Source organism: Amblyomma maculatum, chromosome 1, assembly GCF_055883805.1.
Source record: "Amblyomma maculatum isolate TAMU_Amacu chromosome 1, ASM5588380v1, whole genome shotgun sequence".
Lineage (NCBI taxonomy): Eukaryota > Metazoa > Arthropoda > Arachnida > Ixodida > Ixodidae > Amblyomma > Amblyomma maculatum.
In genome coordinates, this window is record NC_139344.1 from 442,869,396 (window position 1) to 442,881,574 (window position 12,179).

General features: G+C 43.2%; 1 pseudogene; it reads right to left on the bottom strand.

Moving 5' to 3' along the window:
* Nucleotides 1-495: 495 nt before the first annotated feature.
* Nucleotides 496-11,600, bottom strand: LOC146209587 (uncharacterized; annotated as a pseudogene).
* Nucleotides 11,601-12,179: the final 579 nt, after the last annotated feature.

The following is a 12,179-nucleotide window of genomic DNA, read 5'->3' on the forward strand; positions in this document are numbered from 1 at the left end:
CTCCACAATTACGCCAGAGGTGTGATAGGGTTCGGTGCTACGAGGTCTAAGGCATGGCACACAAGACACAGCAGATAAGGCACAGCACACAAAAGGGTCTGGTCTGCAATGAGCGCACCATGCACAACACCTTCATTGTCGTCGCTGGCTGTATCCATGACAATATTGCTACAGGTGGAATTCTCACAGTAGTGTCTCACGCTAGTTCAGGCTCAACGGCTGCACTTTTCTCTACACCCTCAGCATCGTTGTTGTCAGGATGACCAAGGCACTTAATTCGTCTTGCACTGACTCAATGCCATTATGTTACACCAAATAACATTGCCTCCTTCACAGAAGTACAATCCCACTGCGTTGTATGTGAGCGAAGTAGTTCGTGAATGTTGTGGCTTGATTCATGTCACATGCACAGTATCATAAGCTGGTGGTACGGAGGACTTCGCATTCAGAGGAGAAGCGCGATCGCTTCGACAAAGACGATGCTGCTGCCGTGACTCACACGCGTGCTGGTTCCACTGCTGTTGTGCTGCACTGTGCCATTGCTCTGTCGATCCGAGCTCTCTGCTGCTGTCGGTATTGGTTCGCGAACGGGTGTAGAAGTTCGCCTTTGTACGTCTCCCAAGATGTCAACGAAGCTTCGTGGTTCTCGAACCAGTACTTCGCCGGTGCCTCCAGCGAGAAGTAAATGTTCTGCAGGCATTGATCCGGTGTCCACCCGTTGTGGCGAGCAACCCGTTCATAATGCTGTACCCAGTCTTCAACGTCACCCAGGCCATTGCTACGGAAAGGGGAGACAGTCCTTGGTGTTACAAGCACGTAAACTATCAGTGTCGCAGTCGCATTGTCAGGCTGTTGCAACTGGGAGGCCATGGTGTCGTTAGCCTAAGACATGTTTCGCTCGGTGAGGAGTCCAAATTCTGGCGCTTGGCCTTGCTGACATCGGCTAGCGCGAATCTCAGGTGCAGCTGCGAATTCCAAGAAAATCCAGTAACGTTAGTGACTCAACGCAAAATACGGCAAAGGCCTGCGTAGTGCGGCAGGCAGGTTTTTCACATAAACCTCCTCGATGGGAGGAGAGCCAGAGCAGAACTAGAGAGATGGGAATGCAGTGCTCATCACGGTGACAACTGTTATAACGGCACTTCTGGGAGCCTGGGGGACAGAGAGCCTGTCATGAGCAATCTGGCGGCATCATTATTGCGGGCGATGGCATTGTGAGCATAAGTACTGGTGGCAGTGTCAGCAGCTGGTGATGTGTTGAAAGGCAGTATTGGGTGTCGACCACAGAGCAGATAGCAGTGGTGTCGTGCTATGGGACATGCCAGGTAGTCACCGTCTTGCATGGGTAGAAAAGGGCACATAGGAATGTAAATGGCATCTTCAGGAGGGAAGCGGGAAAATTTCACTGAGAGAAGGCGAGTTGAGCTGATGAAATGTTCAGAGCAGAGGGCAAGGTCCAAGCGAAGAAGGCCCATAGAGCAGTCAGTAAGGGCAGAGTGGGCTCTTAAGAAACAAGACTGTCATTGCCGGCGTGCACTGTGGACGAGGCGGCTGGCTTCACTACTTTCTTGAAGCGGTGATGAACCGAGGAACTGAGAATGGATAGTTAGGCAGTGGTGTCAAAAAGAATACAAACAGGAACACCATCCTTAAGGACATGGGCAGTTAGTCTCGACTGTGAAGTGAGTGTGAGCCCTGAAAAAATCCCCTGTGGCTTTTGGCACCTGGAACATTTTGTTCAATGCTACGGCTTAATTTGTGCCCACGTTTTGTCTTCCTGGTGGATGCCGTCACTGGACGCCCAGGTGGAACACGTCTCGAGCCTCTTGGTAAGCCAGTCCGGCGTCTTGCCAGGCTAGTTGGTTGCACTTTAATCACTCTGCCACGCCTCCTATCTACTGCTGCAGAGACCTTCAGCTTCAGCAGTAGAGCATGCGCAGCACTGCTTGTATTCACGTGCTTAAGCTGGGCTATGAATGCATCCAGCAGAGCAGCATACACATTACTGTCCTCAGCCAGTTTGTGCACACGTCGCAGCTCCTTTTCTAGTGCGCAGTACTTGGCTTCCATGTCCTGCAATTGATATTTAATGAAAATAATTATGATATTGTGAGCATACCTCTGGATGTATGCTGATTCAGTGAATCATGCATAATATTTTGATATGCTGTGCACATAGTTCTGTACAAAGCAAAGCTAATCAGTACAGTTTTTGTGCTGTGCACCATATTACGCAAATTATACTTCATCTCACAAGATTTTTTCAGCACTGTGAAAAGAAGCTGTACCTTGACCCTTTCAGGACCATGCGTTCCTACTATTATGGCCCCGGCCAAGAGGAGCACAATTGTCTATTATAGTTTGCATGATCCTGATTGGTCCAGGGCACCGCTACCTTTCACAGTGCTACACTCATAGTGAGATAAAGTATACTAATGACTTGAATGTTTTTTCCTTTATTGGTCGCATGTGTTTTCTTTTTTCTCACTTTGGGCACCATCAATTTTAGCACTACTGTTTCTTTTATCATTCCTCATGGAAAAATCAAGCTGGACAGGCATTCCGCCTGGGTTATAATGCCACTTTTTACATTTTAGACCGTGGGGAAACATATAAATCACAAGAAATCCTTCAGATCTTCCTGATAAAGAAGCGCAGATATTCTTGTGTGAGTACACCCTCTATAACAATGACAGAAAAGAAATTGAATTTTGGATAATTTATGTGTTTATTTCTCTTCCTGACTTTGGCACGTTCATGGCTGTGCCAGTGACTGGTACCCTTGTCTCAAGTACAAATCTAGTTGTTAGTCCACCCATTGCGTTACTCTCAGTTTAGTGCATTATTTTTAACATGATGGTTTTAAAAGCCCTGTTCTGCAGAAAAACCTACCATTGCCAGTCTTAAGAATGAAAAATCAGAAGCATAACTCTCCTACAGGTGGTAGTTGGGTGACGTGGTCATTCACTGATCGATTTATGAGCTGCGTGAATTTACTACACAGCATGGCAGAAGCTGCCAACCAGGGGTGGATTAAGAGCGATTAGGGCCCAGTTCAAGAAGAAATTAAGAGGGCCCCTATTACTCCCCCTCCCCCCCTTCTGTTACCCTACTCTGCCCCACGCTGTCATGTTTGAATCTTGATGCATTTAATTTCCTACAGAGAACACACCATATTCACTCGTAGGATCTGCAGACTGTTTATGAACATCGTCTAAGCATGTCCATTCCTTCACAGCACACGGACAGACTGACATCTAGACTGAGCTATTCCAGGAAATTACAGGACACATGACCTTCTCCCAAAACTAATAACTCGAAATTGTGAAAAATATTATCATCGAGTGGTAATTTTCTTTGCTAATTCGATAGCGCAAGAAGATTTGCTGCGGGACCAGCTGAAACCAGGCAGAACCAGCTAAAATAATTTTGGATTTGTTTTTCTTATATGGACGAGTACAAAGCTTTATACTTTGACTGGCAAAATATGAGCCTGGCGTTAAAATTAACTGTACGATGTAACGAACAGCTTTTGAAGCATTCGACATTGCAATACATAAGCTCTAACTTTAATCATGGGAAATCAGGAAGATGATTTCATTATTTATCGGACCAAACCTCGAAATCTACCATTTTTTCCATCTCTCGGGGGGTCCTTGAGAACAGAAAGCCCGGTTCATTTGAACCCTAGATAATCCGGCCCTGCTGCCAACTAGGACTTATCATTCAAGGCTGGGAAATGAATGGCAACTGAGCGAGGACTCCTCCGTGTTCGTACCCTCTCCCCCGTAATCTCGCTCGGGAGGAGGAGGTATCTGTGCACCGGATTCGGGCAAGAGCGGCTCTCGCCCCTTCTGTGCGTCATAGGTGGCGTGACAAACGCTTTCAAGTGACTGAAAAGTGCCCGCACTGTAGTGCTTCACCGGAACTGTGCGATGTGAAGTATCTATTGTGGACCTGCCCAGCTATGGCATCCGTGAGACAGTGCTGCCTACGGAAAGTTGGCCTGCGGTGGGACTTTGATTGTGACTACACGAAGTGGACATTAAACAATCAGTTTATCAGCAACCTATGCGATTATTTAAGGGAGATCTGTTTGCACTCCTTCTAGCTTTCTCCTACTCCCCACACCCTTTTCACTCTTTCTTTTAACTTCCTTCTACACCCCGCTCTCTTTTCACTATGCCTGATGGCAAACTTCTCGAATAAAAAAAAAGGGAAAGCATTCCAGGATCTCTCGGCCAAAAATAAGGGACGCTACTCCTAGGACACATGGGCGCATCCATGTGGCTTGGTCAAAGCAGTGGTTTACACATATCTATGCAGGTAGTTTTTTACATAATTTAGTAACTTATGACTGTATGCTAATGAATATGTGTGAGATATCAGAGGCATATGTGAAGGGATTGCTAATTAAACAAGTTGCTGCATGTGTGCAGACAACAACCTGCAAGAGAAGTGGCAGAGAGGAGCTGTTAACGCTAAGCTGTCGCATCATACCCTTAAAGGCAGAGGTTAAGTGTCCCCCCACTCTGTTTACTTATTTAAATATATGTAAATAAGATAGTTCATCTCGATAAAAATGCCCATTATGTAATGTACGCAGATGACATTAGTTTATCCTTTAAAATAATAACTCTGAGGATTTAACTAATCAAGCTAATGATACATTGTACAGAACAAATTCATGGGCTCAAAGCAATAGTTTAAAACTTGGCCTTAGTAAAACTAAAGCTGTCCTATTTCATTCTTGTCACAGGCATATTGAGTTACTAAAACAATGTGATATATGAGATGAAGTGGAAGAAATGGGACGACACACAGCCTTCCTCTCGGCATACAAAACGGTTGTGCTATATCCTTTGTTCTGAGTGGTGGAGAGAAACACGTTTCTACAGGCTTTGCCTTTGCGTCCACTGCAGCCTTGCAAGAAATGAGCAGCAGCGAGTCCGGCTTAATCTACTGCACACAGTATATAATGGAACCTGTTCACATCCCCTTTTTTTTCTTTTAGGATATTCTTAGTAGCCAGGAAATGAACTCAGGGCCATATTCTCATGGTGACGACATTCTGATGGTCATAAACCTAAAAACAATTGATATACTGCTGCAATTGCTCATTACAGTAGTTGAGAGGATTAATACTGAACTGTACCTGAGGCTTCTCATTTCGCTCTGCAAGTGGTCCTGGCGGAGATTTCGGCAACTGGCACACATCCTCCATTGCCTCATCACTGCATGTGGACATGCAAGCTACTGGAGTCGCATCCACACAGCCTGCTGACATCATGGGAAGAAAAAATTCTAGCTGCGGGCAGCGGTCTCCCAACGCCAGGTGTCCAAGCTGTCGGCGATCTTCAGGAGTCAGCTTTGGGCTATTCGGGAAAAAGCCACCGAAGACTTTCTGCACAGCAGCCTGATGCTTGCAAAACGCACCTTGGCTGCCTATCCAGCAGCTGCAGGTGCCAATGTCGGCGTCTACTTCATAGGAGCCTGTGCCGGAAGAACAAGGCACACTAACAAAGTGCCATCTAGCTGGACTATCGACTTTTCAAAATCACTGGGCAGCTTCTGCAGCAGGTGCTGAAAAGCAACACGGTAAGAGGCATCTCGATTGTGAGCATGCCTTAGCAGCCGTGCCTCAAAGTAGCTCTCCCACGTCGTGATGGTGAACTCCACCAGGGCTACTGCATTGTATGTCTTTGTGCGGCACAGAACAACATCTTTCAGTATGCGGATGGACGCCTCGGAGTAGTTGTTTGTATTGTGCCCCTAGTCATTGTGCCGGCACGGTAAAGGAGCACCCATTCTTGTTCATTATTAAGAAAGGTATTGACCCTCTTCACAAAAGCTTCAAGCTTCAAACTGCGGAGTTCTTCCTTGGCTTTCTGGAGCTGCTGTGCAGTTTTCGCATACAGAATCTGAAACCGGAACACAAAAAGTTTACACAAAAAGTATATGATGAACTCACTTGTGAATAGAAGGTCTTTACCCCAAGCAGGTCTAGACTGATCAGACGAGCAATTTCCTGTTATATGAACAATGGTCATAAAAGGTTTTTGAGGGCTACATCAATTTAAACTGTGAAGAAAACATTTTCTTAAAAATATGATCGATGGCACTACATGTAACAAACTGCACAAATTTGTCTGGGCAAGAAAAAAGGGAAATAATAGTGCCCAGTCTGCACCGCCTAAGCCACAATGGGCTTTGTGACAAACTGTAGGTCGGATACAGCTCAAGAATACAGTGGCAAACACCTCTCAAAGGAAGTCGTTAATGGCAATGACCGATTTTACGTCACTGTTAATCTCATTTGATGGGCCCATCTGCCATTCACCTATGATTACAAGCTACATAAGCACCCGCACTCTATGCCATTGGGCAGAGGGCCTCCTTCGAAGGGCATTTTTCGTTGCATTCTTGAGCTGTATCCAACTTTAGGTAACTTGCATTCGTGAAGAGTAGTTGGTCTGAAACCGTAAATAAACGAAACATTTTGAAAATGAAGCAATTCATGCTTTGCAAGTCGATGCAATCCCACAGAGAGGCGGTGAAAGGCAACACTGCATTTTTTGATGGGAGCATTTTTTTTCCCTACAGGTGCATCCACACACAATTATTATCTGTTCTCTTAGGTTTGCTTTAATACTAGCTGGGCTTTTTCAGTTTGTCATTATGAAGCTTGCCAGAAGGTTTAATGGGCAGAATGCAAGGACATAGCACGGAACAGAAATGGTTTTGAACCTAAAGAGTTATTTTCGTGGCTGAATGAAAAATAATTTCTTAAAAGTGCTGTTATGGTCTAGATTTTATACAACAATGAAACGAAGATATTTATTCATTGTTTTAGTCATCTGTCTTTCTTCCATTGTATGGGACCATAAATCTGTTTTGAGGGCCTTTTCACATATTTAAGTTTGATGGTCAGTGAAAATAAAAAAATAAAAATAAAAAAAGCTACTGTTTGGCGCTGCCTGATCTCCATCCAATTAATTCAGTGGCCACTGAATCAAGTGGCAATTACACTGCCTACAGGAAGTGGAATAGCTTTGCTTTATTAGTCCAAAAGCATTAATTGCCTAGCAAAATTGTCTAATGCTTATATATCCACACGCTGTGTTTCTCACTGAAAAATAAACAAATGGCGAAACATTACAGCGGAGCAGATTCAAACCTGGTAATTTATCTTGATAAGTGATTCCGAAACGCCGTGGCTATCGCCACAGCCGATGGCCCCTCATGCACACCACAATGCACTCTCGCACTATGCATTGCACGTCGTCATCTCCATCAGCTTCAATCTGTGCACAAAAGCTTTTCACGTCCTACTCGTCCTGGTTCTGTCTATGCGCTATTTTTGTTGACATGTATTACCAACAAGCCCAAACTACCACCTTAATAACTCAGTTTCAGTATGTTAAAACCATGTCACTTTTGTTTTTACCACTGGTAAGCTACACAGAATTCTTTTCATGCCATTGTATGTTTATGTCAAGGTGTGTACTATAGATGTCAAGCTTTGAGATGTAACATACTTTGTTGATAAAAACAAACAAATCGCTAGTGCTGTGCAGTAATGTGGATGCAGAAGTAACCACTGCTGAAAAATAACTGAAACATTTTGTTTCTTCCCTCCACTAACTTCAGACTCGTGACGTAGCACTGCAAAGAACTCTGTGACGACTGTTTACGAGCGACGGAAATGTTTCCTAGCCTCAGAGATCTACTGTAAAAAAATAGGTCTTTAAGTCTCTCTATTTTCCTTGTGAAATGTCCATGACAGTGATCTGTTTAATTTTTATTTGTTTATTCTCGCTTTTAAAAGCTATGGTATTGATGAGGGCAGTCACTTTGTCATTGATATGCAGTGATATGTTTATTAATGCAACCCAGTTTTGTTTTCTGTTCAGCATTCCTTTCGTAGCATTTTTTAAGTTTGAAGGTCATTGAATGCTGCAGCCAAAGAAAGCTTGTTTTGTGCCTAGAGTGCATGTCCTTTTTGTTTGTAGAATGTGTTTTAAGGAGTCGGTGAAATGAAAGCTTTTGCGTTACCTGCTGGAAGGCCCTCATGAAATGACGTCGCTCATCTTTTGGCACACGGTTTTGCGCATAGGTCAGCCAACGCCATTCGGCCTGCAAAACGTGGAAATGGCAGAGTAGCTGCCTTGCGCTGGGCCATGTTGCATGCAACGCATCTTTTTCAGGCCTGGAATTGTCCGTCATGAACAAAGCCGGAGCCTGTAAAGATAACCAAAATCCACCAAAAGCATGAACCAACATGCGTATGCACTCAGATGCAACACTGCATTATAACATCATGTCCATAATGGTTAACTTGCTTCCCTGTTTTTTTTTTATGAAGAATTTGAGGGACAGTCAAGCTCCATATCTCCATGCAGTGTTAATGGCTCCCGTCTGTGGCTCCCCTTGTGGATCCTCGTTCATGTACATGCAGTTATTTGCTAATCTTTTATTTCCTGCTTTTGTTATTTTGCACACACTCTTTAGCATGCAGTTGTGAGCTGTCATATTTCATATAAAGACCACGTGATGTGATGCCCTGATTTAACCAAGCCATACGAACCTGCCTGCCTAGAGCAGCTTGTCTGAGTAGCTTAGAACAGCTTGTCTGATTTGGGAGACAAAGCTTCCGGGTTGAATTCCCATTTTACCCTTCCATCTGAGTTTGCAGCTCCTGCCAGCTTGACAATGTTGTGGTCATGTGACATTACACTACCTGCAAACCAATCGGTGGCTGGCCATGTCACCTGCCATCTACCCACCTCCCAGAAGCATGCCCATGGTTTTTCGCTCACAACACTGACCAGATTTTCACAGGATGGGGCTGTCAAATAGATATGCTGCCCATACTGTTGCAAGAGAATTGGAAAAAAAAATGTATGCCTACTTTTGGCATATACATATGCCTGTGGATGACAGGTTGGTGAATAGCACAAGTGCCAATAACTCAAACCTTTCAACATTGCAGTGTGTCATATAAATATTGTGTAGACATTAATAGCAAAGCTAACCAGCACTTTGATACTTTAGACATGTATACAAAAGCAGTCAGTACTGTTACCAATTAACTCAGATTTTGCAGAGGTTGTCAAACATATATTTGGGTAGTCCCCATTCCAAACATTGTCTTGTCAGAATGATCACATTTTTATCACGGATAGGTCTTATACAGTAGAACCCCTTTATAGTAAACTCACTGGTACCAGCAAAAATCTTTACTGTATCAGTTGTTGGTGATAACATCATCCTGAAGATGCTGTCTGGTAATTAAATGGCTATTTACTGATCACATCTGGTTGCTTAATGAAAAAAAAAAAACTGAAATACCTTCCATCTCTCTCTTATCACCTCTTTGTGCCGTTTTTTGTTATAAATTTTTTGTTTACATCTTGCGGAAGTACCTCTTAAGCATGAGGACAATGTGGCAACGAATACAGCTAGCTTTGATTTTAGCGGAAAACGAAAACCTCGCATGAACACAACTCGTTTCCCGCCCGTTCCTTCTTGTAGAGGGCAATAGATGATAAATGTGTAATGGAGTTGATGTGCCGCAAGACAGCCCACGCTGCGCTCCACTTCTTGCCTCGTGCTTTGTGCTGCACGTTTCTTCCCCTTCCCTATTTATCGTTGCACTTTTACTTTACTTTCTGAACAGACTGCGCTGCCTTCTTTCCATGTTTGTAGATAGCCTCACATTTTTTTTTTCTTCCAAGGCGTACGTGAAGTTGGCTTTTTGTGAATGCTGCTAAGTCTAGTGGCAAAGCCGTTTAAAGAAACTTTTTTTTTTTTTTTAGAAAAAAAAAATCGCTTTGCGATTCTAAGTAAGGCGCGCGCGGTGATGACATTTCGTGAAAAGTCGTCGTCGTGGCCAGACGCACTTTACTATAACCGATTTTTACCAAAAATTTATTTGCTATGAAAGGGGGGGGGGATTGTACAGTCGTCTATGGAAGATGAAATAGGACTTCGGTTTCACTTTACTATATCCGCGTTTTTACTATATCAAAGTTTACTATAGCGGGGTTCTACTACATATTCAAGAACATATCCCACTGCACAAAATTTTCGTTCAGACTGTGGAGAAGGTGTACTCTACTCCAAAGAAAAAGGAATGATAGCCTTGATTCAGCAATAATCTGCAGCAATTCCTTGCAGTAAAGCAAGAACAAGCTGGTGGAATAACTGGAAGCATGTTTTTCTTTGCACTTTGTTTTCTTATTGAACTTCTGTGGTAGAAACATACTTTGCAAGACAGAAAGCAGTCAAGAAAGTAAGTTTGTACATAGTTTAGCTTTTAACTAAAAAATGTAAACTTCTACTTGCAGCTGTTCATCTGTTTTGTGTAGTGGCCCTTATCCTAATCTTGCCTTCCAAAAACGTTGGTAGCTGTTCTCCTGACATGTTTCAATTCTCTTTATATTCATATAAGCAAGCATACCTGAAGATTACTACAAAACACTGCTCATCTTTTGCAGTGGGTTTTACGAACCCAACTTCTGCAGACGTATATGGTTCTAGACGACATATCATATCATTCCATCACCACTATCAAAGTTCCTGATGATAATAAAGTTATCTGCACTTAATGAGGAATGTTCAGAAAAGAAACTGCAGCTCTTCATGACATAGCATGAATAACAGTTCAGTCACGTCAGACTTTTTGTGACCCTATAAACCAAATCAAGCCAAGCTTTCTCCCACTCTCTCAAATGTCACATAGATTCATCTGCAGTGCCTCGAGGATGCCATCTAGCCATCACTTTTGCTGCCTATCCCTTCTCCGGTGTTCCTCAATCTTTCCCAGCATCAAAGTTTTCTCCTGCGACTGCCTCTCTTCACATCAGATGACCAAAGTAGCTAAGCTTTAACTTTAGAATTTGACCTTCTAATGAGCAGTTAGGGTTTATGGCTACCAGTATCGACTGATTTATCTTCTGGCAGTCCAAGGAACTCTCAAGAGTATCCACCAGCACCACAATTCAAAAGCGTCAATTCTTCAGCGGTCAGCCGTCTTCGCAGTCCAACTCTCGCATCCATACATCACAACAGAAAAAAACCATAGCACGAATTATCTGGATTTTTGTTGGCAGTGTGATGCCTTTGTTCTTTACTAGGAGGTAAGCATGATTGACACTAATATTTAAAATGAGTTGTGGGAAGTTTAAGAAAGCAAAGCAAGGCTCACTGAATACCATTGCTAAGCCATTCACACTAGCAGTAGATTCGTTATGCTGCTAATCACTTTTGCTGTGACTGCCCCAAGGCACTGACCAATTTCAATCACCCAGTACACAATTTGTCAAAAAATGAACCTTATTTGCATTTGCTCATAATCCAATAAAGCAACATACCGGATTGGTTCCAAAGCACGTTGGGCATTGGTGCTTCAACAGCTGAAAGGCCTGCTCGTACCCCTGCGTTGTTTGTGAGCTGTGTATCAGAACTGCTATTGGCACAGCTCCAGCTTTTGTTGCTGTCAGCAGCACCGTTATGGTGCTCCTAGTTTCATCACATGATGATGTGGAGTCTACAAATATAATATCTTGAGCTGACTCCAGCTGTTGGGCTCGACGCATGATGGGTGTCACGACAAGTGCAGCCCAGCTGTCATCTGTGACACTTGTGAAGGTGACGTCTACTCCTGCAAAGCAAACAAGCAAATCATTAAACAGACAGGAAGAGAATGGCATAAAAAGAGGCTTGTTTAGGATACCTCACCTGTTCCATTTCTCCTTATGCCCAATAAACAACATTCATTACATTTTTATGTATATCTACTACAGGCTGTGAGCTACAGCAGTAGGGCAGAAAAAAATCTATGCTTGAAACACAAGTTTTCACAAGTTATGTTTGAGCAAGACCTTGTCACTAATTTTCACTCTACACTCATCCTGATGCAGGTGTTGCTACAGAGCATAATGAAACTCTGTCTAAAACATCGTTTGTATTGCTGTAAACGTTCTTTTCACTCAATGTTGCTTTTGATAACATACTGTTCCAAGATATTTTTTTAGATGTCTCTGCATAGTGCATTATCAAAGAAGTTTGATATTTCACGAACAAAAAAAAAATAGGAGGATGGTGTAAGTATTGCTTTAAGAGTAAATGTGATAATGCCTTTAGCAGCGCCTTTTTATTTCACAAATTTTTGGCAT